Source organism: Natrix helvetica, assembly GCF_964273705.1.
Source record: "Natrix helvetica genome assembly, chromosome: 8".
NCBI lineage: Eukaryota > Metazoa > Chordata > Lepidosauria > Squamata > Natricidae > Natrix > Natrix helvetica.
The window spans coordinates 22,542,261-22,569,533 of record NC_138559.1 but is presented as its reverse complement, the minus strand read 5'-3'; the positions used below and the strand labels follow the sequence as shown (position 1 = coordinate 22,569,533).

General features: G+C 42.9%; 1 protein-coding gene and 1 long non-coding RNA gene across 2 annotated transcripts in view; one reads left to right on the top strand and one right to left on the bottom strand.

Annotated features, from left to right (window-relative positions):
- The window catches only part of LOC309396271 (opioid-binding protein/cell adhesion molecule homolog), a 609,765-nt gene that overhangs the window by 315,806 nt on the left and 266,686 nt on the right, over positions 1-27,273 (top strand). The window lies entirely within an intron of this gene.
- The window catches only part of LOC309396273, an 11,121-nt gene continuing 5,709 nt past the window's right edge, over positions 21,862-27,273 (bottom strand). Inside the window, exons 2-3 of the long non-coding RNA XR_014176080.1 lie at positions 22,570-22,658; positions 21,862-21,980 (exon numbers count right to left, since the gene is read on the bottom strand). This is a non-coding gene — a long non-coding RNA (uncharacterized lncRNA). The remainder of the gene's footprint in view (positions 21,981-22,569; positions 22,659-27,273) is intronic.

The window sequence follows — 27,273 nt, the reverse complement described above, 5'->3', positions numbered from 1 at the left end:
GGAAGCTATGAATGCTGACATTTACTGAGGGGTGGGGGGTGGGGGGGTGAGAGACCAGAATCCCTAACTTAATCAAAGAGATAACAAGAAATACTATAGAAGAGGAACTTGCAGGAAATGCCAAACAATAGAAACGGAGCCAGTGGGTCCTGGTGCTATGATGGAGATAATAAACTGTATAAAAACATGTCACAGTGTGATAAGTGAAGAATTAGGCTCAATTATACCTTTAAAATAATAGATATTTCCCTGGTGGTGCCTGTCCGGAGACACAATAGGCTTTGATCAGACCTGGCTTGGATGCAGAAGGAGATGACATGCGTCTAAATGGGGGTTTGGATCAGGATTGTCTTCCACAAGCAGGTTAATCCAGAGCGTAGAAACATAGAAATCTAGGGATGCGGTGGCTCAGTGGCCTAAGATGCTGAGCTTGTTGATCAGAAAGGTCAGCAGTTCGGCGGTTCAAATCCCTAGCGCCGCAAAATGAAGTGAGCTCCCGTTGCTGGTCCCAGCTTCTGCCAACCTAGCAGTTTGAAAGCATGTAAAAAATGCAAGTAGAAAAATAGGAACCACTTTTGGTGGGAAGGTAACAGCGTTCCATGCACCTTCGGCGTTTAGTCATGCCAGCCACATGACCGTAGAAACGTTTTCGGACAGCGCTGGCTGTTCCGCTTTGAAATGGAGATGAGCACTGCCCTCTAGAGTCGGGAATGACTAGCACATATGTGCGAGGGGAACCTTTATGTTTACCTTTAGAAATGTTCTGGAGATGAGAAAAATAGAAAGGAAACCAGACAGATCATTCCTGTTTTGTCTTGTGTTGTTTTATTTCCCCAAAGTTCTCTCTGCTCCTATATTGTTATTTTTAGACTAGCTGATAACCCAGTGTTGCCTGGGCATTTATTTATCCTAATCCTGCATTAGACAGGAAAAGCCCTGATTCTGTTGTTTTGCTAGCTGATCCGTGATCGTTTGCTATGCTTTTTTCTGATCTCAGTTTAGAAGGGGCTTCTTGTCCGCCAAATGCGCACTTAGCTGTTTGACGTAGTTCTTTTCTTTTTATGTAATCTGCGTGAAGTGCACCGTGCTCGTCTCGTAGTGATGCATGGCAGGCCAAGTTGCATTAATGTTTTATTGATCATGGCCATACATTTGTCCTCAAAAATAATCAAAGCCTTGTTGAAAATGTCCAGACCAAACGTAATTTCTGATGTTCTAATGTTGGATTTTCCCCCTTACCAGAGGGAGCTCCCTTGTGGAGTACTGTAAAGCTGTTACCATGGCAACTCTACTGTGCTGTATAGTAGAAGCCATTTTATGGTGGTACGGTAGAAGCCATTTTAAGGCACAACAGGCTGTATCTTAATAGAACACCCCCCCCCAAGGGGTGTTAGGAATGTCTTATTCCCACAGTATTTGTTTCCAGAGAGTAAGTCATCTATGTACCACTTTTGGTTGAAATTGCTCCAGACATTCCAGAGTTATGCTGGAGCACTCTCTCTCTCTCGCTCTCCCTCTCTCCCCCCTCTCTCTCCCTCCCTCCTTCCCTCCCTCCCCCTCTCTCTCTCACACACACAGCATTGTTTTAATATATAGAAGATATATAAGCACTGTAGGAAGCAAACAAATGTCACTGGAAAAGTCATACCTATAAATATTAGATTTATTGAGTTTAAGGGGAAAATTATACTTGTAGCATAGTTTCAATCAGCCGGCCTGGCACTCTCTTAGTTTTATCTCCTGGGGATATATTTTAATTGGGTTTGGGTTTTTAATTGGGGATGTTTTTTAGGGTTTTAGAATATATTTATTTCTTGTACAGCCTATCTCCTCCATCCAAACGTATTTAATTGTTTTATGATTGTATTTTTATCTGCACTTGACTGTACACCGCCCTGAGTCCCTTTTTGGGAGAGTGGGCGGTCTAGAAATCCAAGAAATAAATAAATAAATAAATAAATAAATAAATAAATAAATAAATAAATAAATAAATAAATAATAAATAAATAAATAAATAAATAAATAAATAAATAAATAAATAAATAAATAAATAAATAAATAAATAAATAAATAAATAGTTGTGTACTGGAAATCCAAGACAGAGACACACCACAATTATTCCTGCTAGCCACAGATGCTCTGCTGTGAGTTCGTCTGAACTATGGTTTTTCAACCTCTGCAACATTAAGATGTGTGAACTTCAACTCCCAGAATTCCCCAGGCTATGATCTACATGGGGAATTCTGGGAGTTGAACTCCACACATCTTACCCAGACTGAGATTGAGAAAGAAAACTATTCTAAACCCTTCCCAGAAGACTTCCTGAGCGTTAGGTCCCATTTGGAAAACAAGAACTCCTGTTAAAATACTAGGAAGATAGTTCATAGCTAGTTAGGATAACATTTTTTTAAAAAAATGAAATTTAAACACATAATTTTTCAACTGAAAATATTGAATTATAGTTTTGAAAGTGACCTTCTTAGCTATCTTAAAAATAATAATAATACTTGATCTCTTCACTATCCTGCAGCTTGTGCTGTGGCTACCATTGCCCCAACCATCCTTGGTCTCGAGATGTACCTCTACCCTCTGTTCTCCTAACCAGGAATGAGTCCAGATTCCACCACTCCACTGCTAACTCTTGTCCCTCGCTGTGCTCTTTTGCCAGGCTCATAACTGCATGAAGCTTTGGCTAAGATAAAGCAAATAAAAGAAAATTATTATGTTTTATTTTAGTTCCAATTTGCTGCTTTGCCCATCCTACATCTGGAAGTCATATTTTGGATCTCATCGGGCAAACCGTTTGGGTAGTAATTCTTCTCTGTTGATGCCAGTGGCTGATTTGTTGGCGTTATCATAATATATTGGGTGAACTCAACCAGCTGTTCTTTCCGTTTCATGATGTATGCCTTAACACGATGCACCAACCCAATTAACGGTGCCTCCTTTAATAAACTAGGTTAAGCAAACCATGTTTCAATGAAATATGTGAATGCCATAATACTGCTACAGGGTAAAAACAAAACAAAAATTGTGGTTACCATCTGCTTGTAGGATGTATCCACAAAATATCATTTTTCCATACCCAGCTCCTGTGTTCGGTGTTAGAGGCTGCATGCCTTTAAGCTGCAAATATTGGATCTCCAGAGGATCCACGTAAACTGAATGAATTAAGCATGTCAAAGAATTGCAGGGTACCCAAAAAATTAAGTCAAACTCCTAAACACCTGGATTACTTTTGAAAATTAGATTTAGATGCTTGAGATGCTTTTATAGCAAAACTACCACCCCTACCCTATCCTGAATGGCTGCCTCTCCTGAACTAGGTAACACTCACTAGGTAGGTTGTGATCATCAGATAGCTCTAGTGTTCACTAGTTGTGTTCACTACACAGTTGTGTTCACTAAATAGCACTAGGGTTCACTAGTGCTCACTACAGTTGTACCCACTCGATAGCAGTAGTGTACACTAGTTGTGTTCAATAGACAATTGTGTTCACTAGTTGTGTTCAATAGACAGTTATGTTCACTAGTGCTGACTAGACAGTTGTGTTCACTAGTTGTGTTCAATAGACAGTTGTGTTCACTAGTGCTGCCTAGACAGTTGTGTTCACTAGTTGTGTTTGATACAGTTGTGTTCACTAGTGCTGCCTAGACAGTTGTGTTCACTAGTTGTGTTCAATAGACAGTTGTGTTCACTAGTGCTGCCTAGACAGTTGTGTTCACTAGTTGTGTTTGATACAGTTGTGTTCACTAGTTGTGTTTGATAGACAGTTATATTCATTAATTGTGTTCAATAGACAGTTGTGTTCACTAGTTGTGTTTGATAAACAGTTGTGTTCACTAGTGCTGACTAAACAGTTGTGTTCACTAGATATTACTAGTATTCAAGAGTTATATTCACTAGATAACACAAATGTTCAGTGGTGCTCACTAGATAGCACTAGTATTCATTAGTTGTGCTCACTGGACAGTTGTGTTCACAAGATAGCACTAGTGTTCACTAGTTATGCTCACTTGATAGCAGTGTTCCAATATTTGATGGACTGCCGCAAAGAAGAGGAGGCCAACCTATTTTCTAAAGCACCATAAGACCAGGTACAGGAAACAATGGATGGAGACCAATCAAGGAGAGAAGCAGCCTGGAATTAAGCAGAAACTTCCTAACAATGAGAACAATTAACTAATGCAGGGGTGTCCAAACTTGGGAACTTTAAGCCAGCTGGCTGGGGAATTCTGGGGGTTGAAGTCCACAAGTCTTAAAGTTCCCAAGTTTGGACACCCCTGAACTAATGGAACAGGTTGCCTTCAGAAATTGTGGGTGCTCCATCACTGGAGGCTTTTAAGAAGAGATTGGACAGCCGTTTGTCTGAAATGGAATAGGATCTCCTGCTTAGTAGGGGGCTGGACTAGAAGACCTCCAAGGTCCCTTCCAATTATGTATATTCTGTAAGTGCTGGTAATAAAACCAGTAGGAAGCAGAATCCTTTCAGAAAGCCTAATCAGCTGCCACCCTTTGCATTCCTTCATGGCTGGAAACATGGCTAAAAATAGTCCAGCCTCTAAAGTGTTTGAGGGGCTCCCCTCTCCCCTCTACCACCTTAAAGCTGTAAATACTTAATGAAAAATACTTGGATTCTATGGTAACAGAGCTAAAAGAATAAGCAGGGACCTCAGCACAGCTGTTTGTTGCAGATAATAAAGATTCTCCACTAAAGAGGGCGCTCTGCTATAATTTTTCCAGAAAAATCCAGTAATGTGCATGGAACTGATATGAGCAAAGATGGAACTGACTTCGGTGCAAACAAACAAACACACACACATACGAGAGAGAGAGAGAGAGAGAGAGAGAGAGAGGGAGGGAGGGAGGGAGGGAGGGAGGGAGGGAGGGAGAGAGAGAGAGAGAGAGAGAGAGAGAGAGAGAGAGAGAGAGAGAGAGAGAGAGAGAGAGAGAGAGAGAGAACCTTTGCTGGTGAACCTGGTAATTCTGGTAATGCAATGTTAGGCAGCAATTAATTGCCAATAGCAATCAGTCGTCATCCTTCCTTTTAAAGTCTTTCATCTGTTGGAAGAAATATCCATCTGGTTCAGTTCCAAGCCGGGAGAAAGACACTGGAAGCATGGAGGCTGAGTGGAAAGATGGTTTAATGATGAAGCAGAATCACCAAGCACATGGTTCTGGTGTAGCTGATCACATGGAGTTGAGAGTGAGGGGCTTTTATACCTTCTCTTGGCTTTTGCACTTGAGCTTCCTGTTCCTGTGCAGGAACGTGTATTCCATTGGCCGTTGTCAGATTCCCATGGGGCCATGTAAGGGTCATAGATGGCTCTATATGCAAAGTACAAATCTTAGGTGTTTGTCTGAGCTAAGCTTGGTGGAAGTTTGGCTCATGCAAGGAAGGTGCTTGTTGGGCAATTCCTATTGTGGCTAACCCTACCTTTGTTGGATCTTGGATGAGGTTATTTGCTTATGTATAGAGTTAGCTATCTCTTTATCTCTTAAGTGCTAACATTTGCTATGGGCTATTAAGGAAGGTGGGGAGCATGTTTCTCAATTTCGCATCCAGGAAAATGTAATATTCTGCCTTTTTAATATTTCCCAAAATATTTCATTCTTCTAGAAGAGGGGTGGGCGCTAACTTTCTACACATCTTTGGGAGAGAACTTTGAAAATATTTCTGCTTCTGGTTAGACTAAAGATAGATGGCGATTATGGTTCATTGAGGGATGCGGTGGCTCAGTGGCTAAGATGCTAAGCCTGTCAATCAGAAAGGTCGGCAGTTCGAATCCCTAGCGCCACGTAATGGAGTTGTCCCAGCTTCTGCCAATCTAGCAGTTCCAAAGCACATTAAAAAATGCAAGTAGAAAAATAGGAACCACCTTTGGTGGGAAGGTAACAGCGTTTTGTGCTCATTCAGCATTTAGTTATGCTGGCCACATGACCACTGAGACGTCTTAGGGCAGCGCTGGCTCTTCAGCTTTGAAACAGAGATGAGCACCGCCCCCTAGAGTCAGGAATGACTAGCACATATATGCGAGGGGAACCTTGACCTTATGGTTCACTGCTGCAGCCATTTTTCTGGTTTTTAGAGGGTGAAGAATCAGGAAATCTTCCCCCTTCTCTTATTCCCACCCTACCTACCCAAACCTTTCTTACAAATGCATCGCCTGGATGAGGCAAGCCTTGGAATTAGCACTAATGAAATCCAAGCATCTGATCACCCGTCAAAAGCAGCATCCAGGGAATTCCTTCCCTGGCTCTTATTTACATTTCAAGTTAACAATAGTTTCCAAGCTCAGCTATAAATAATTTCTTGGGAAGAGGGGTCTAATTAAACTGGTGGCAGCAAGAAAACTACTTTTAAGCAAGGCTCAGGTCCTAATGAAGGTAATTGCTGGATGGGGACAGCTTAGGAAATGGGAGGTGAAGTTTTCCCTGGGAAGCAGAGAGATGGAGGGGAAGATCTACTCGGGGAGCATTTCCAATCAATATTTAATTGTGCGGCATATTAAAGTCATTAGTGTCCTTTTAATTGCCAGAAAGGCGCCATTCTTGCAGGGGGAAAATGGCGGGGGAATGAAGGAGGAAAGGCAAGACCAGTGACGGATAACCTTTTCCGGACCGAGTGACCAAAGCGCGCACACCGCCAGACCCCCAAAATGCTATGTGCATACTGCCCCCATGCATGCACCCCATCCCCCCACTTGTGTGCATGCCCCCACGTATGCACCTTGCCCCCAGACATGCTCAGGTGGCCTCCTACATGCACCCCACCCAATGCATGCACAGCTCCTTGCACTCACCCTTCTCCCCCGCACATGTGCACATAGCCTTCTGCATGTGCCACACGCATGCATATGTCCCTCCCCTCCCCGGAAGAGGTGGGTTGCTACCGGTTCACATCAGTTCGGATGAACCAGTAGTGGAAATTGCAACTGGCTCGCTTCACTCATCAGAGCCTTCCTCAGACTCCAGGACTGGCCCATGTTCCTCCCCAACCTCCTCACTGTTCGAATCTGCTGCCAGCTCCACCTGCTGCTGGCAGTCCACAACAACAACCTCCCACTTGAGCAGGAGACCTTATGCCATTCTGGTCAAGTGGGTGCCCAGTCTCTTCTTGAAACCCCCCAGCAATGGAGGTCCCCCGTGTTAAGGGATTAGAAAAATGGAGATCATATGATCTCTGTGCGTGGACATCACAATCTTTTCTTTTCTTCCTTTTTCCGAAAGAATGAATTAACGAATGGAGTCAAAATGTGACTTGGTGCTTTTCCGGCCACAAATGACAATGCGTTGCTGAGTCAGTCAGTCAGTCAGCAGAAGGCCATTCCAGTAAGGCCAATAAGCAAAACCCTTCTTTTCCAGCTGCAAGGCTGAACATAGGAAGACCTCTGAGACCCTTCCAGGGTCTCCCCAATGCTTTAGGTGTATAGCAGAACAGTACATGGTTTGCAGAATTGAGGTTAAAAGCATGATTGTACCTGGTTGCTGGTTACAGAAGACAGTACAAACAGAGATGGTATTCAGCCAGTTCTGACGGTTTCTGGCAAAATTTTGAGTAGTTTGGAGATCTGGCAAATACCACCTCTTGCTGACTCTGCCCCCATCTATTCGCTGCCTCCTGAACCCCAGCTGAATCGGCTGGGTCTTCTTTTGTTGCCCTGCACGAAAGTGTGGAGCTGGAAAGCAGGTTAGTGGGGTGGGGAGGGAATGGGAATTTTACAGTATCCATCCCCTGCCACACTCTCCAAGCCACACCCATCAAGCCACAACCACCAGCCACACCCACTAAGCCGCACCCACCAAGCCACACCACACCCACACAACCAGTAGTAAAAAAAAAATGAATCCCACCACTGAATACAATATGCATAACTTGAAGTTGACTAAATGTTGACATTGAGGTGGTGGTAAGTGGGAGGTCTGGGCAGAAGTGAATGTAAGACCAGATTGGGAGGAAATATGCCAATAAGCAAAACCTTATTCCTTCCTCCCTTCCTTCCTTCCTCCCTTCGTTCCAGCTGCAACCACAAGTAGATACTGCACTAACTTAGATTACACTCACAAAGGATACTATTTCGGTAGCTATCAGCCATTACATTTAAATAAGCTCTTCCTCTCTGACAGAAGTGTAACTCTGATTGCCAGATGTTGTGCGTGAGCAACTGAGTGCAGATGTCATAATCAGGCATGGCTGCTGAAATTTTAGGAGCACTTGGGAAACCCTGATGGACGGTCAACTGCTTAGTCTAGAACCACTGGGACTTGGGGCCAAGCGAAGAAGGAGATGGAATTTAAAGGATTAAGGGAAGCATCATCAACCACACTAAACTTTAGACTTATTTTCCCTGTTTGAAAGCTAGGCAATCATTGTTCTAGAGATCAGGACATTTCCTATCAAACAACAAGAAACTACCCAGTTGGGGTTTTTTTAGGGGGGGGGAATCTGTTTTTTTTTTTAAAGAAAGCAAATACACTGAGGGATGTGGTGGCTCAGTGGCTAAGACACTGAGGTTGTTGATCAGGAAGATCGGCAGTTCGGTGGTTCGAATCCCTAGTGCTGCATAACGGAGTGAGCTCCCATTACTTGTCCCAGCTTCTGCCAACCTAGCAGTTCGAAAGCATGTAAATTATGCAAAGAACACTTTTGAGTAGGACTGAAGCCATGTGGGAGGAACCAGTTCTGGGCTAGAAAGCAAGAAACTATGTTCAAGTCCCATTTTAGTTATGAAAGCCAGTTGAGTGTCCTTGGACCAAGCACTGTCTCTCAAACTAACCCACCTCACATGGTTGCTGTTGTGGCGAAAAATAGGAGGAGGAAGGTATCTTGGATATGTTCTTCCCCTTGAGTTGTTTGCAAAAACAATAAAGGTGAGGTATCAATGATCAAGGTGACTCAGTGACTAAGACACTGAGCTTGTCGATCAGGAAGGTCAGCAGTTTGGCAGTTCGAATCCCTAACGCCACATAATGGAGTGAGCTCCCGTTACTTGTCCCAGCTTCTGCCAACCTAGCAGTTCAAAAGCATGTAAAAATGCAAGTAGAAAAATAGGGACAACCTTTGGTGGGAAGGTAACAGTGTTCTGTGCACCTTCGGTGTTTAGTCCTGTCAGCCACATGACCACGGAGGTGTCTTTGGACAGCGCTGGCTCTTCAGCTTAGAAACGGAGATGAGAACCGCCCCCTAGAGTCAGGAACAAGTAGCACATATGTGCAGGGGAACCTTTACCTTTACCTTATAGATTAGTATTTCTCAACCTTGGCAACTTTAAGATAAGTGCTGGCTGTGGAATTCTGAGAATTGAAGTCCACACTTCTGGAAGTTGTCAAGGTTGAGAAACACTGCTATAGGCTATGTGCATTTGTCCAGAAAAGCAACATGCACAGTGTCAGTTGGGTGCTTCCCACACCACTGTCTTTTCAGAGCTCTGTTTCAGTCTCGTATTCAGTTGGAAAGGGAAAGACTTGTATAGGCATTCTGCTGCAACCCTTCTTTGTGAGTCAGCGAGTGTGTGTGTTTATTGGAGGTAGGATTAGGTATATATATATATATATATATATATATATATATATATATATATATATATATATATATATATATATATATATATATATATATATATATATATATATATATATATATATATATATATATATATATATATATATATAATTAATCGAGTTGGTCCCTGGATGTCCATGCAGGTAGGTAGGTAGGTATATAGGTAGGTAGGTGGGTGGGTGGGTGGATGCGTGGATGGGTGGGTAAGTAGGTAGGTAGGTAAGTAGGTAGATCAGTAGACAGACAGATAGACAGACTATTTAAGACAGCTTTACTGGTGGAAGCAGTGAGAAATAAATTTACAAACCTAATCCAGAACTTGAGGGATCTGTATCTTGAAGTGGAGACCTTGATACAGTGTGTGTTGAGTCCTTGGGGTCATGACGTGTCAGCGTTTGCACAGTGTGACTATGTTGAGACAACGCAGGACCAAATATAGTAAACAGAAGCCTGTCTTTCAAATAGGGGTTTATCTACAAGGAATATATACATACACATACTACGCAAAGTCAGGCAATCAATCATCAACTATAGCACAGAAGCACACATGGAGAGAGAGATAATGCCCCAACAAGGCCTCTCTTATAATACAGTCTCTTAAGATGGTAAAGAGTCAAATAACCCTCATTACTACCATTGCATCATCATTACAACATTACAGTAGCTCATTGCTACAAACACTACTAGTACCATTACTGCTACTGCTGCTGGAACTGCTCCTAATTTCATTTTCTAGTAACTCTGTATATTCTGTCCCATTATTTTCCATTACATCCTGCTAACCATCTCTTGATTGAATACCCATGCTATAGTTGATGATTGATTACCTGACTAATAATGTGTATGTATATATTCCTTGTAGATCAACCACTATTTGAAAGACAAACCTCTGCTTACTATTTTTTTGCTCCTGGGTTGTCTCAAAATAGTCACACTGTGCACACTCTGAAATGACGATTCTGCCATTTTGCAGAAATGTTTGGCTTTACTTCTATTTGGGAGGTTCTCTTCTTTTTACCTTCCTTCAACAGTGAGACCAAAGACAAGAAGATTTCCTGGCTGATTTTCTTTTCCTTTTTTAACCTGCCACAGGATGATGTTCCTCTCCAAAGTATGAGTAATGCAGGAGAAAAAGAGTTGTCCCAGTTTTGTCTCTTTAGTGAAAGCTTAACGGATTTTCATCCCTTGAGCCATCAATTCAAAGCTTCATCATAATGCTGCCAAAAAAGAAAACCAATGCTTTTCTCCTATTTCGCTGGAATTATGAGGCCCACCTTCACCGTTTCTTTTCATTTCCGTGTGCGTAGTGATAAATACCACTTTAAAAAGATAAACAAGATGTTATTAGCACTTTGCTGGCAAGAATGTGTGAGGACTTATGGATAATCTAAGGGGGGAAAACGCCTTATTGAGCAGAATTTAATTAGTGGAATTTGTTCTGTGAAGGACTTTTATATGAAGTTCAGGAAATATGAATTTTAGGGAGAGGAAAGGGAAGGGGGGAAAGAGAGAGATTCTGATAAATCTATTCACTCTCCATTTTTTTCCACACTACTTTTATGTGTGATGAAGGGGGAAAAAAAGTATGTCATTAATTCTACAAAACCGCATGGCCGGCTTGACAAGATAAATCAGTTGATCCCATTTATTCAACATTAGTGGGTCCCACGGTACAACCCGTGACTTAATAGTCTCAACTCGGAAAAAGCACAATGACAAGAAGTAGTCGGTTCCGAGTTGTGTATAATTAAGCACAGGAGACTGCAGTTCTTTTCAACCACACAAACTCGGTGGCTCATTGAAAAGAATCCTACTTTGGACGAGTGGAAACTGCCTTTGGTGAACAGTGGAGAGCAGTGGCCATTGTACCTTCGCGATGACCTCGAAAAGACCCCCAAATGTTTGATTGAACTTCAGTGGAAAAGCCCTCAGGGGCAGAATAAGTAAAAGGTTTCTTCAAAAAATTCATTTCCATGTAAATTTAATAGAGTATAATATCTTAGAAGGATTACATTTCATATTCTCCTTCCTAATGATGGGGCGGGGATAAGGAACATGGGACTTGTGGGCATCATTGTGGTTCCCATGCTCATTGTTGTACGCAGATGGCTCTCTTCCCATCTAACTTGATTTCTTTAAAGCATCAGAGTCATACGATCGATTGGGAATTTTTATTCATTTATTTGATCACTGATAGGTAACGGTAAAGGTTCCCCTCGCGCATATGAGCTAGTCCTTCCTGACTCTAGGGGGTGGTGCTCATCTCTGTTTCAAAGCTGAAGAGCCAGCGCTGTCCAAAGACGTCTCCGTGGTCATGTGGCTGGCATGACTAAACGTCGAAGGCGCACAGAATGCTGTTACCTTCCCACCAAAGGTGGTTCCTGTTTTTCTACTTACATTTTTACATGCTTTTGAACTGCTAGGTTGGCAGAAGCTGGGACAAGTAACGGGAGCTCACTCCGTTGCGTGGCATTAGGGATTTGAACCGCCAAACTGCCGACCTTTCTGATTGACAAGCTCAGTGTCTTAGTCACTGAGTCACCTTGATCATTGATACCTCACCTTTATTGTTTTTGCAAACAACTCAAGGGGAAGAAGGTATCCAAGATACCTTCCTTCTCCTATTTTTCACCACAACAGCAACCATATGAGGTGGGTTAGTTTGAGAGACAGTGCTTGGTCCAAGTCACCCAACTGGCTTTCATGACTAAAATGAGACTTGAACTTAAACATAGTTTCTTGCTTTCTAGCCCAGAACTGGTTCCTCCCACATGACTTCAGTCCTACTCAAAAGTGTTCTTTGCATAATTTATCCAATCCCTTTACTTCACTGAAGGTAACCCTGGAAAGAACATTGTCCCTACCCATTTTTCTGTTTTTTTTTTTCCAATCTAGCAAATGGGAGCCGTAGAAAACTCTATATGGCTTCTGGTTCTTTTCTAACACGCTTCCCAGAGTACAAGCCCAAACAGTGAAACAAGTACTGGAGGCTTCATTATTCATGCAGATGATCTTTGCAATTCAATGCAGCTAATTAGTAAAATGATGGAGGAAATTAGGAGTTGCTGCAGGTATATTAATATTAATAAAACAGCTCTGCAGCTTTGTAAAATAATGATTGGCTGCCTAAGATAGCAAATAGCAGCGAGGCGCGAGGCCTCTTCACACAACTCATGGGGCATGTACTTGAACCAATTTAAACAGGGGAAGCAACGGAGAGGGGAAAAAAAGAAATGTGCATGTTAACGCAAGTCAAGAACTTAAAATAACCCTTGCTTCGGGCCATAGACTGGATGCCTTGAGGAAGCAGAAAGCTTTATTCTTGTTTAGCTTATCTTCGCACATTGAGGTTCAGGGTTTCTAAGCTTCTGTACGAATCCATTTTGGGATCCAAGGACTCCAGTTTTGGTCCTAATAAGAATATTGAGCTGTCAGGTTCTCGGGGACTAAAAAAAATATTAGCAGCATCAGGATTGTAATTAATTCTGAGAAGTATCAACTATGGATGTCGTGACGGCAAAAGAAGTGAAGACAGAGAGGAGAGAGAGACAGACAGAAAGAGAGCAAGAGATACACAGAGAGAAGAGAGAGAGACACACACACACACACAGAGAGACAGACACACACACACACACACACACACACACACACAGCACTAGCTCTCAATTTTGGAAAATCATATTTTCCAATGTTTGTTGTTGTTGTTGAAACTGCTTAATGTGACAAATGGTGGCTTTAATAAAATGTCATGTGAGAAGATGGAGCCAGCCTGTGGAAGGAATAATAGATCTCTACAATCTGACATGTTTTGTGACATATTCATGAAGCGGTGAATAGCAGCAGATTCCAGGAAAGCATTTGCCCATTTGTCTCACAAACACTTCAAATTATTCTGGGAATAAGATTGTTGCTGCGTCGGAAGTCCTTCTGTCCTTCAGGAGACAGACAACTAAGTCAGGCTGAGTCTCTAAAGAGCGGTGATAAGCCTGGTCAACTTAAAACAACAACAACAACAACAACAACAACAACAACAACAACAAACCAACAAAGACCAGCAACCTCTTGGTGAAGCTAAATTATGACTTTCTTGCAATTAATTCTAAAACTAGACTTCGGGGTGATTGATTCTGAGTCAAATTCTGCTTATTGTGTTCAGGCTGCTTGAAGCATAGAAAGACAAGCAAAGAGGATGCCACAATAGTCCTTGTGAGTCATAAAAATATGTACTCCTGTACAGGGGTGCATTCTAGCAGTCACTACTGACGGTTTGCTCATGGGCGCACCGCTTCACACGCTTGATGTGCACTGCGCATGCATGCGTAGAGGAAGAAAAATTGTTCTGTGAATGCGCAGAGGCAAAAAACGAGATGGCGGTGCCTATGATGCCACCCGGAGAACCAGTTCAGGGGCATGGCAGGCCTGGGTCACTTCTGGTTGCAGCGACTCAGGTCACCAAACCACTACCGGTTCAATCAAACCAGTCCGAACCGGTAGGAACCCCCCCCCCCCCCCGCTCCTGTATAAATAGGAGACCTAAAAGGGAGAAGAGGAAATAAACCACATTTTAAGGCACCCTCAGGCATTCAGTTCCAGATCTTCTCATGTTTTGGGAAAGGCTCAAAACAATATTCTAAAGACCATATTTTTTGGAGTATAAGACGCACCTTGGTTTGGGGGGGGGGGGATTTTTTTTTTTTTAAAATCTGCCTATCAGCATCCATGGTATTCAGCTGGCTAGCGTCCTTAGCTAACAGCCTGGTCAACTTCAACACATTCGCCTGATTCAGCAGGAGCAGTTGAAGAGGCTTTTTGCAAAGAGAAGCTCCTTTGCAAACAGAGCTTTTGGAGTTTTTGGAAGCTGCAAAGGCAACCTCTCAAATGGAGCTTTTGGAGGCTGTTTGCGTGGCTCTCCGTTTGAGAAGACCTGTGGAGGCTGAAGGGTGGTGGCCGGTGGGTGGGCGGGGCTACATTCGGTGCATAAGATGCACCCAAATTTTCACCCTCTTTTTTTGGGGAAGAGATAACATTTTATCATGGCATTTTGCAGCCTTCATACCTGTACTTGTTTGAGTCTCTCTTTTCTGGAAGTTCTGGGGTGCTTCTCAAGTCTGAACCATATGCCGGTGTTCAGAATTGACACATTGAAGAGCCATTTTCTCCCTTAGGGGAAGGCCAGGTTTCAAAATAGAATGAAATGTGTGAACACTTTCGAGTACAGAGGGGCCATGAACTAGTTGCCTTCAGGGGCCGAAAAGATATTCTCTACTCTTGTATATCATGGTACAATTATGTAGCTTGTAAAATACTGTCTTCAGTGTCCCTCCATCCTGCAGAGAGCCTGCTTCTTGGTTATTGATGGCTAGAGGCATGCTTGGTTTCAAAGTCTGTCCAGTGATGAAGAATTCCAGTTTCTCATCTTAAACTTAGCTTTTGCACTAGGGCCTTAAGTCATATTGACACAGGAAGAAGCTCATGGTTTTTTGCTAAATGGATTTCATTAATTTGATGGATGGGAGTACCTGTATCTATATTTGCCCTGTAACTGTTCTGAACTAGGCTTCCCAAAAGCAAGAAGCCAATTCCTCATCCTGATAAAATCCCTTTTAGATTAAAGGGAATTCCTCTCTAGCAAAATCCCGGCCAACAGCCTTTCATGAGATTTCACAACTACAGACCTTTAACAGGCTTGGAGAGTTGCCAGGCCGATATCTTCCAAACGCCACGCTGTAGCAGACAATACTTGGCAAGAAGTCAGGAACAGATCTTCACCCTAATGAATTGAACTAATTGTCTCCTGCAAACTCCCCTCCCCTTTCGCTCCTATTTATTCCCTATGGGAGGGGCCATTCACCGTCCAACTTCTGAGTTGGCCTTTGTTCTTTAGCTGTTCCCTTCTCCTGATGACTCTGCACATTGGGAACACATTGGGAACAGGCTCCAGCTGTTCTTCTGCCCCACTGATGTCTAACTTTGAAGGCAGCTGATAACTGGCATATGGCCCTGGCCCCCTCTCTGCTTCCGACATGGAGCCCTTATCCGAGCCTTCCCCAGACTCCAGGACTGGCCCATGTTCCTCTCCAACCTCCTCACTGTCCGAATTTGCTGCCAGATCTGCTAGCTGCTGGTGGGCCACAACAATAACACAGAATTTAGAGAATTGTTTGAAATTAGGATAGATCCTTTCTTCCTCTCGCATCGTTCCTAGTTCTCTTTCAGCAGAAGATGTTTCTGCCATTCTGTGCTTGGGAAAACACAGCCAATTGTCAGCTTTCTTCATTGCTCTGCTTTGTAAAAAGAAATGGAAAAGGAAAGGGGGAAGAAAGATTCTAATTATTCACCCTGCACCACAAAGCGGAAGCGGAGTTTGAAGTTGTGTTTTGATTTCTCTCTCTCTCTCTCTAGATAGCCTGTTTACTGGAAAGAGAGGTCATGGGAGACTTCCTATCAGAGGTAGTGTCTACGGTCCTCTCCTTCTATAGGATGTTCCTAACACTGCCATTCGGAAAGCAATATTAGCTCAGCCAAATGTATAGAAAGGGGGAAATATCCTCTGGTTATTGCTAGAAACAACAAAGACGACATACAGGTCCAACAAACCTTTAGCAGACCTGCTGGGAGGGGAGAGTTCAGAATATTACAACAATGCTTCTTATGAACTCGGTTTCTTTGATCCTTTTTATGGTGGAAGGAGAATGTGACTAAGGATGTGGGGGAGCAGAAGCCGGACTGATTAATGTCTCCTGTTTGAAGGAAGCTTCCTGCAGTTCCTACCAAAATTCAGCCTGAGGTTTGGCTGGAGCCAATTGTGCTGAATTCATTTGGCCAAACACTTTAGGACTTCGGCTGCTAGGAACGCGAGCAGAGAGGGCTGTAACAAGGCTCTGTGGAATTCATTACTGCAAGATGCGGGGCTGGCTAGCCACTAACGTGGATGGCTCTAGGAGTCAGATGGATAAAGCCATGGAAGACAAGTCTATCAAAGATTTAAAGATGCAGTGTTACCCCGCAACTGGTGACTGGATGCCTCTGAATGCTGAGAAAGGCATATGTTTCTGTCTTCTAAGCAGCCTGAGGCAGAAATATCTGGACTTGCTCTTGTTCTTAAGTAACATGCACAAAATGTGCCCCTAAACAATGGGTGTGGGAAGGTTAGATGTGGCTATCCACTTAATCAGTCAGAATAGGACTGGAAGGGACCTTGGTGGTCTTCTAGTCCAACCCCCTGCATGAGCAGGAGACTCTATACCATTTCAGATAGATGGCTGTACAGTCTCTTCTTAAAAGCCTCCAGTAATGGAGCATGAAGACAACCTATTCCACTGAGTAATTGTTCTCCCTGTCAGGAAATTTCCCCTTAATTCCAGGTCGTAACCCTAACCTTAACCCTCTATTAAGGCCTCTGCATCCTGCCAGTGGAAGCCAGAATGGAGACTCTGCTTCCTTCTGAAGTCTGAAGGACTTTTGAAATCTTTTGCCTAGTCTACATGTGAGCAATCTATGCAGAAGCTACACCCAGTCATAGGTTACAGAAAGTACTGAGTTTTATCTTCTTTCATGTGCTGGTGTGGAAATAAAATACACACTTGGCTGTTCAAGAAACAAATAAGACTGCTAATATCTCCTCCTCCTCTTCCTCCTCCTCTTCCTCCTCCTCCCCTCCTTCTCTTTCTTCTTCTCCTTCTCTTTCTCCTCCTCCTCCTTTTCTTCTCTTCCTTCCCCTTCCCCTCCTCCTCCTCCTCCTCCTCTCTTATATTTTTTCCATATCCCTTCTGGTATCATTTGGTCTCCCTGCTTTATTTTATCTTATATTTTCTGTTTTAACACACACACACTGACATTTCTCCTCTGCTGCCTCCTACACACAATTTCACTATATCCAGTCCCACTTTGCAGTAAATATTATCTGCCCAAAAGAGCAACAGAAAACTGATCTGACTCCCTAGAGTGCCATTTCTCCCTAGCCTTTTCCATTATTATTTTTAATTAGCTTCCATCTGTAATTACCAGCCTAGACATTTGCCAGAAAGAATTTCAGAGACAAAGGTCTCTCCCCGCTAGTACGACAAGATCAGTAAGGTTTGGGGAAGAAGCTCCTTCTGCAGATGGACAGATGTGGCCAGGATTCTGTGCATTTTCCAGAGTTTAGCAAAGCTGGGTTGAGCTGTCCTTTAAATCATCCGGGTGTTGTAAAAACAGCATCCCCGATGACATGTTGGCACATTTACCCGTTTGCTTGGAAGCCAAAGGGACAAATGGAATTAAAAACAACAAGGAAAACTGTGTACATCTGGACCGAAAGACCAGAGGGAGATGCTGAGAGCGAAGGGGTTTTTTTTGAGCCAAAACTTTTGAAGACCTGTTCTTCCAAAACTGGCCACCAACAGTCTTTGGAAGTTCTGACCCACATATGTGTGCAGAGAACTTGCTTAGGTGATTTCCTCCAAGAAAGGAGAAATTGCATAGGAGAAATGGCTCAACAGTCTCTCCATAAAAAAAAAAAAAAAGCAGATATTGCCACAAAAGTTCTTAAGACCATGAGTCCCCTTAAACAGGGACACTTGTCCAATTTCCAAGGAGGGGTAAACAGGACGAATTCTCAACTAAAGTCTTCCTTTGGAAGATAATGGTACTGTGGGAAGCTTGAAAGACTGCAGATGCTGGAGAGAGGAGTGTACAATGAGAAAGAGGGTATCCACCCATCCTTTTGGCTACCTGATAACTGAAGAAGCACCAGAAGACTGTTCTGCCCCAGTGACAATTTTACTAAACTTTGCTTAGCTACAAGAAATTTTGGAATCACATGAATATTTTAAAAGACGCAGCCCACTCTTTTGAAGACAACAAAGTCCATATTTTGGACAGAGATGACCGCTGGTTTGAAAGAGGGGTCCAAGAGGCCATCCATGTCAAAATTGAACAGTGCTCTCTCAACAGAGGGGGGGGGGGGATACAAGGTCATCTATCTCCAAACTACAACACAGTCCTTGCAACAATTCCAAGAAGGCTCCACATCAATTTGCACCACTCAGGTGACCCTGAGGACAGAGATAAACCTCCAGGTGACCTTAACGACCAACTAAAAGGATGCAAATGACCAGCTGTCTGCAAGGAGTATAAATCCTTCCATTCCCCACCATCCATTCAGAGCTAAAGGAGCTTCTTGGATGAGAAGCAAAACATCTTCAAAGAAAAAAAAACAGAAAGTCTAGTTCTGGTGTAGGGAATTGCTTGAAAGCAGGACAATAGACTTTTAGCTACCACTATGCACTGAAGATACGTTTGCTTTCAACTGTTTATCGGGACAACTTGGAAAACTTAGAGAATCTTGAGACGCTGCCAAATTTCACATATCAGGCTAAACCAGGGACAGCCAACCTTTCGAGTGGCAGGGAGAACACTTAATATTTTGTATAGATGAAAGACCATAATAGGCAACATGATGGTGCAAAATGGACTGGACTGGTGACCAGTAGTGAAGATGCTCGTCTCCCACTCAGAAGGTTGAGTGTTCAATCCTACGCAGTGGCAGATGTTTTTCTCTCAAGGCACAAAGAGAAAATATTTACTGTGAACTCCATGTAGGTGTCAGGAAGGGCATCGGGCCGGTAAATACTCAGCTCCATTCAAGTCACCCCAACTGGCTGGAGGATAGATTGCAGAATCTGAGCACCATACAAACCAGGTTAAAGAGCCTATTTTGCAATCTGCCATGCTGCACCAAGGGCAGGAAAAGAATTGGAGGAGAGTGCTATTAATAGCCTTCATGGAAAATAAAAGAATAGCTATATTGAAGGAAAGAATAGATTTGATAATAAGACGGTACGGACAAGGAAGTTAGATTCAACACAAAAGCGTCTTCTCTGGTTGGCCAGCCAGGCAAAACACTGGAGCTCTTGCTCACATTCAGCCAGGCAGCTGCTTTTGTTTTTAATTAACAGCCTATGAAGATCAACCGATATAGGTGCAATGCTAATTAAAGCAAAAATTTTAACCAATGCATATGTTCTCCTACTTGTCTTACTGCAGCTCTTCTTTACTAATTGCCAAGCCCGAGAGTATCGGCTGCTCAAGACTTTTGCTCTTTCAGTTTCTCCCAAATTATGGACACAATTGCATTTAACATATATTAGCTCCTGGTTAGTACAATGTATGAAAAGCAGAATAACAGAGTGGGAAGGGACCTTGGAGGTCTTCTAGTCTAACCCCCTGCTCAAGCAAGAAGACTATACACCATTCCAGACAAATAGCTGTTTAATCTCTTCCTAAAAACTTCCAGTGATGGAGCACCCTTAATTTCTAGAGGCACCTTGTTCCCCTGATTGTCAGGAAATTTCTCCTTAGTCCTAGGTTGGTTCTCTCCTTGATTAGCTTCCATCCCTTGCTCCTTGTCCTGCCCTCAGGCGCTTTGGAAAATAGGTTGACCCCCCCTTCTTTGTGACAGCCCCTCAAATATTGGAAGACTGCTATTGTGTCCCCTTAGTCCTTTTCCTTAAAGTAGACATACCCAATTCCTGCAATCCCTCTTCATATATCTATGGAGATACTCAATCATCCAGGTTGTAATTGTCCCAAAGGTGCTTTTTTTCAAGAAGCAACTGGACTTTCTAGTTTTCCTTTGAAGGCGTTTCGCTTCTCATCCAAGTAGCTTCTTCTGCTCTGAAAACATTCTTCCTATGTTTTAAACTCCAGTCCTCATCTTCGTTGCTCTTTTCTACACTCTTTCTAGAGTCTCAACATCTTTGTTATAATGCGGCAACCAAAACTGGATGCAATATTCAAAGATATAATATTTCCAAGTTATGAAAAAGCCAAGGGAAAGGAACTGACAACCCCATGTCCCCCCGCAAAAGGTTTGGGGTTTAGTGAACATTTGACTGACTTAAACCAATAAGCAATGGTTTAAAAGAGAGGAGTTAGACCTCAATAAGCAGAGCAAAGGGACTTCCCTTTCCGAGATGAATATTTTTATGAATATTTATTGTATTTATTTAGTTTGTCGAACATGCACAAAATAACAGGCATAAATATAAACATGGACATGAACAAAGGAAATGAGTACAAATAAATGGGGACAGTAGGATAGTAGGCACGCTGGTGCGCTTAGGCACGCCCCCTTTACAGACCTCTTAGAAAAGGGGTGAGGTCCACGCTAGAGAGTTTAAGGTTAAAGTTTTGGGGGTTTGAGGATGTAACAACGGAGTCAGGTAGAGCATTCCAGGCATTGACCACTCTGTTGCTGAAGTCATATTTTCTGCAATCAAGTTTGCAATGGTTTACTTTGAGTTTGTATCTATTGTTTGCCCGTGTATTATTGAGGTTGAAGCTGAAGTAGTTGTTGACAGGTAAGATGTTGTAGCAGATAATTTTGTGTACTATGCTTAGATCAGACCTTCCTTGGCGTAGTTCTAGGTAGTCCAAGCCCAACATTTCAAGCCTGATGGCGTAAGGGATTTTATTTGAGCAGATGAGTGGAGGACTTTTCTCGTGAAATCCAAAGACATTTAGTTTTCAAAAGATGTGGTTGATTTTTTAAAAAAGTAAAGGTGAACTGTGTGTGCGTGGAGTTGTTTGGGGGAGTTATTTTTTTGGTCCTTTTTAAATGGAGTAAGCTGTTAACACGGAATATGGTTGGGAGCAATAAATCCAACTGGAAGCGAGTAGCTTGCAAAAGATGCTTTCCTTTGAAGGAAGATTTAGACAGAGAGGAAATGTGCCTAGCTGGCAATATTCCCTTGTTCCTGCCAGGTTTTTAAAGATATGTTTTTGTGTTTTAAGGAAAGGATATATATTTTGGGTTCTCCCTCCAACCCAATCCGAGACTTTGCAGTCATCGTATCAGGAGAAGACATTCCAGCGTAGTTGCTGCATTTGGGGAGGGGGAGAAGAAACCCAATCCCATCACTCGCCTCTTTCCAGCATGTGATCTAAAAGCACTCTGTTGAAGGAGGTGATGATATTGTCAGGAAATGTTTTCCCCGTTCTTCATCTCCATAGCGACTCCAGGTCCTTTAGTGTCACAAAGGTAGAAGATGTTTTCTGTGGGACTAACAGCACTTGAAAGCAACATTGCATGGGGATAGGCCCAACCCAATCACTGCTTTATAACAGGGTTTCTCCCTCTTGGCGTTTCTTATGAAGCGTGGACTTCACCTGCATGCTGGCTGGGGAAGTTCTGGGAGTCCACGCATCTTAATGTTGCCAAGGCTGAAAAACATTGCTTAATAATAAAATGACACTGAATTATGAACATGGAAGCGTATGATTTTTATTATCCATTCTTGAAATGGCTCTCCCAACAGTGATAGCCCCAGTTGTTGGGGGCTATAGGTCTAGAGATGGCTGATTTCCTAAAGATGTGTCTTTTTTTCATCTGGGTCGTCACAATGTGATTTCGATCTGTCCTAACTTCCTTTCTCTCTGCAGGTAGAAAGAATAGAATAGAATAGAATAGAGACATAGAATGGCATGGAATAGTCCAACCCCCTGCTTAGGCATCACTTCAGACAAGTGGTTATCCAACATCTTCTTTAAAACTTCCAGTGTTGGAGCATTCACAACTTCTGGAGGCAAGTTGTTCCACTGGTTAATTGATCTAACTGTCAGGAAATTTCTCCTCAGTTCTAAGTTGCTTCTCCCCTTGATTAGTTTCCACCCATTGCTTCTTGTCCTGCCTTCAGGTGCTTTGGAAAATAAGTTGACTCCCTCTTCTTTGTGGCAACCCCTGAGATATTGGAACAATGCTATCCTGTCTCCCCTAGTCCTTCTTTTCATTAAAGTAGACATATCCAGTTCCTGCAACCGTTCTTCGTATGTTTTAGCCTCCAGTCCTTTAATCCTCTTTGTGGCTCTTCTCTGCACTCTTGTACAGTTGTATCTATAACTATAGATGTACAACTATAGATGTAACTATGCATATAGTTGTATCAATATTGTTTTTGCATGATTGTAGTTTAGACAAGCTATTTGACAACCTGAACCCAGCCATAAGCAAAATGTAAATCCTCACCTTTACTTGCACTGGAAAAACAGCAGTCAGAGTGTGTCACCATCTGGATGTACCAGTCAAAGATTTTAGTTCATCAGTCATACCAATGTCTAATGGAGGAGGGGAAATCCTTTTCTCAGTGAGCATTTGGTAGAACTCTACACAAAAGATCTCCATGCAACATGTCATTCTTGTTGGATTTCTTTTTAAAAAAAAATCAAAATATACCCTGTTGCTGTGGTAGGACAAAAAAGAACCGATGAAAAACTTGGCCAACTTGTCATACAACTGGAAAAAAATCCCCATAGCAGAGAGAAAATTCAGATAAGAATTCTGCAGATATTCCTGGGTGGTTCAGAATGTCATTTTCTGTGGAAGAAGAACACTCTGAATGTGCTCAGAAATAGCTTCCTTTTCTTCATAGAATCTACACTCCACTTTGATTTGAAAATTGATACAGGAGTTGAACCTTGACTCAAATTAAGCCTTGGTTGGATTTTGGGACTATGATTCTTGCCTGTAATCCAATAAAGCAAGGAAGGCTGGTTTGACCCTTTGCAATCTACATCTTGTGTAGAATTTATTACTCTAATTACAATCCTGGCTGGCATTTGGGACACACTATTAATTGGTCACCAGAGTCCACAGCTGCCGATATCCAATTTCTCCTGAAGTCCCTTTTAATAGCCGTGTGGTGCATCGTATTGGAAGAAAGTTGGGAAAGCAAGAATAACTATTGGCAAGTCGAGAGAAGCAAAAACTGAAGCAAACAGGATGGGAGAGGAAGTGTTGGAATTAATTCTCTCTCCTATACCATGCAGAACATAATACAATTAGCAGCCAGAAATATGTGAAAGTTGAGAAAATGAGGTGGTGGGGGGTGGGAAGGGGAATACATTCCAGCTGGAATAGAGGAGAGAGAGAAAGGAGTGGGGGGGTGGGGAATGGAAGGTCAAGCTAGGATTTGGGGACGGGCATTTGTCCTGTTCAAATCAAGCTCCCTCTAATAGTGGTGCTGTCTGCATAGACTAAATGTCATCGGAGCAAAGGAAATTATGACACATGTTGGCTATATGTAAACCCAAGGGTGGGATTCAGCCGGTTTGGATTGGTTCGGGTGAACCGGATGTTAATTTTAATCTGGTTCGCCAAACCAGTAGTTGCAAGGACTGGCTGACCTCGCCCACCCCGCCTTGCCCCTCCCAGGAGTCTCCACACAGCCAGTTTTGGATGCGAGGTAAGTGCAGGGACTGTGCGGAGGCTCTGAGAGGGCAAAAAAAGGGGGGGAGCAACCGGAAGTACCGGAAGTCTGGAAACAGGCCTACAGAGGGTCTCCAGAGCCCAGGGAAGGCTGTCTTTGCCTTCTGGGAGGCTCAGACAAAGCCTCTGGAGACTAGGGAGGGCAAAAAATAGCCCTTCTGGAAGTTCTGGAAGTCTGAAAATGGGACTGTTTTAGGCCTCTAGAGGGTCTGCAAAGTCTAGGGGAGGCTGTTTTTGCCCTCCCGGAGACTCGAGAAAAGCCTCCGGGGCCTGGAGAAGGCAAACACACACACACACACCCCACCGTGGTGCTGGAGGCCGAGTAGGCCACACCCACCATGGTCACGCCCACCCAGCAACTGGGGAGAGAACCAGTTGCTAATATTTTTGAATCCCACCTCTGTGTAAACCGGTGTAGACGCGTTTTGGAAGAAGCCCTGAACCCGTACAGGCAGTCCTCCACTTATCACCTCAACTGAACGCAACATTTCTGTTGCTAAGCGAGGCCGTGGTTAAGGGAATCTTGCCCCATTTTTAGGACCTTTCTTGCCACCGTTGTTAAGAGAGACTCACTGCCGTTGTTAAATGAGAAACACGGTTGTTAAGTGAATCTGGCTTCTTCATTGACGTTCCTTGTCAGAAAGTTGACCAAAGGGATCACGTGAATCCGGGCTGCTGCAACCGTCGTAAATGTGAGTCAGTTGTTGCCAATGGTCTGAATTTCGATCCCATGACCCTGGGGATGCTGCAACGGTCGTTATGACTGAAAAACAGTCATAAGTCCCTTTTTCGAGGGCTGGTCTAACTTCAAATGGGTGACTTCTGCCAATCATTAAGGAGACTGTGGGTTCTAGTCCTGCCTTAGGCGTTAAAGCCGACTGGGTAACTTTGGGCTAATCACCAGGAGCCTGTGAGTTCTAGTCACACCTTAAGCATGAAAGCCAGCTGAGTGACTTTGGGCCAGTTTTACTCTCTCAATAAGGTTGAGAGAGTATAACTGGATATAACAAGGAACAAAACAGAACAGAAAAGAACAGAACAGGGAAATGGCAATGATGGGATGGGAAGGATTGGGATTAGGATAGAATAGAATAGAATATTGGAATGTAGAATAGAATAGAATAGAATAGAATAGAATAGAATAGAAAACAGAACAGAAAACAGAACAGGAAGCAGAACAGGAAACAGAACAGAACAAGAAATAGAAAAGAACAGCATAGTGTAGCATAGAATAAGAAACAGCAGAAAACAGAACAGAACAAGAAACAGAACAGGAAAAAGAACAAAACAAGGTGTAAAATAGAATAGGAAACATAGCAGAAAACAGAACAGAGCAAGAAACAGAACAGGAAAAAGAACAGAACAGGGTGTAAAATAGAATAGAATAGAACAAAACAAAACAATGAATTGAATGGAATGGGGAGTGGGGAGTGGGGAGTGGGGGATGGGACAAGACGGGACAGGACAGAATAGTGTAGACCTTGGAGGTCTTCTAGTCCAACCCCCTGCTCAGGCAGGAAACCCTATACCCATTTCGGATGCGGCATTGTGTTGGCCTCCTTATTTATAAGAAAGCAATAAAGGTGGGGTGTAAATAATTAAAAATAAATTAGTGCAACCGCATCCCATCACTAGGCTCTAAATTATGCCTGGCTATCATGGCATCTGCTGACCGAACCAGAAATAATGAGAGTCAGGCCCTGAAATGCAAGTTAAGGAAGGCGGCCGGCTGGATCATGGAGCCGAGACGAAAAGGAGACTGATTAGTTTGGATAGTGCATCGAATGAGGTGAGAAGGAAGACCTGATAGAAGCCCAGAGGGAGATAGATTGCTCTAGCCAGGGTCGCCTCTTGCCACACAACTGTTTCTCATTGCTTCCCAAGCTTCTGCTTTCCACCTATCAACCTCTGTCTACACAACATCCATTTCCATATCCCTTTTGTCTCCAGGGGCCGGTTCATCTCCATACCAAGCCAAGCACCACGCACCTTGACAGGAAAGTTCCTTTATTTGTAAATCGTTCTACTTATGCCTCTCGCGCTGTTTTGTTTTTTCCAGCAGTGTTTCGGAAGCAGGCGGTATGTGTCACTATTTAAATTATTATTATTATTTTTATCCAGAGGGCTAAACACTGATTTACACAATGGACTAGAACAGTCCTGAGGCAGCCTATAGAGAGAATGCCCATTTTTTTAAAAAAAAAAAAAACGTAAGGGATGGAGAGGATAGAAATTGGGGGAGGAAGAAGCTAACTGCGCCTCCTTTTTTAGATCTAGGACTTTGGAAAACAATCCTAGGTCATTTCAATATGGATTAGGTGATAACCTGGCGGTTGCCCGGGTATTTATTTACAGGGGGAAAATGTCCGGACCAAACGCAATTTCTAATATTGGATTTTCCCCCTTACCAGAGGGAGCTCCCTTGTGGAGTACTGTGAAGCCGTTACTATGGCAACTCCACTGCGCTGTACAATAGAACCCATTTTACGGCAGTACGGTAGAAGCCATTTTAAGGTGCAACAGGCTGTATTTAAGGCACAACCGGCAGAACACACACACCGAGGGGTGTCTTAACTCTCCACAGTATTTGTTTCCAGAGAGTAAGCCATCTGTGTACCAAGTTTGGTTGAAATTGCTCAAGGCGTTCCAGAGTTATGCTAGGTAGAGAGATAGATGAATGGATGGATGGATGGATGGATGGATGGATTAGACAGACAGACCACTTTCTTTTCATTAAAAGTTCACTTTTTCCACCAGGAAAAGGTTGAAGGTTGCAGGATACAAATTATTAGGATATTAACTATCCTGTTATTAATAGGATATTAATAGGATATTAATTATCCTATTAGACAATCTTTACCTCCTCCTGTATACAGAAGGTTTGCAAAAGTGTGCATCATTTTTTTCTCTTTATTTTCCCCCAAAGTATGTAAACTGTGATTTCAATCTCTGCTGTTGATAGAGAGTAGATTAATTGGTCCATTGCTGTTGTTTTTTTTTTCCAAATGAAGAGATTAGAGTAGTTGTGTATGATTCTATAAATCCATATTGAAGAATATCCTTAGATGCGGCCACTCCATCCTTTTGGCACTTGAAAGAGAGACTTTGGTGCTGGATTAGTTTCTTGGATCTAGATTCTAAATGTGAAGGGAGAGAAATAGGGGTTGTTTTTGAATAACATGGGGCAAAATTAACTCAACAACTGTCTTGCTTAGCAGCAACGGAAATCTATGAGCTCAGTTGTGGTTGTACGTTGAGGCCTACCTCAAATCCATTCAATAAACCCCAGTTGTACAAACCACAAATCAAGGCCTCTGTGTGTGGAAGTGGCTAGTTCAGGACCAAGGTGAGAATATGATTACCAAGCATTTGCAAACCTTAGCAGCTCTTCGCCAGCCTAACCAAGAGTAAAGAATTGTCAGAAGAATAAAATGTTAATATTCAAAGTTACTGGCAGGATTGTCC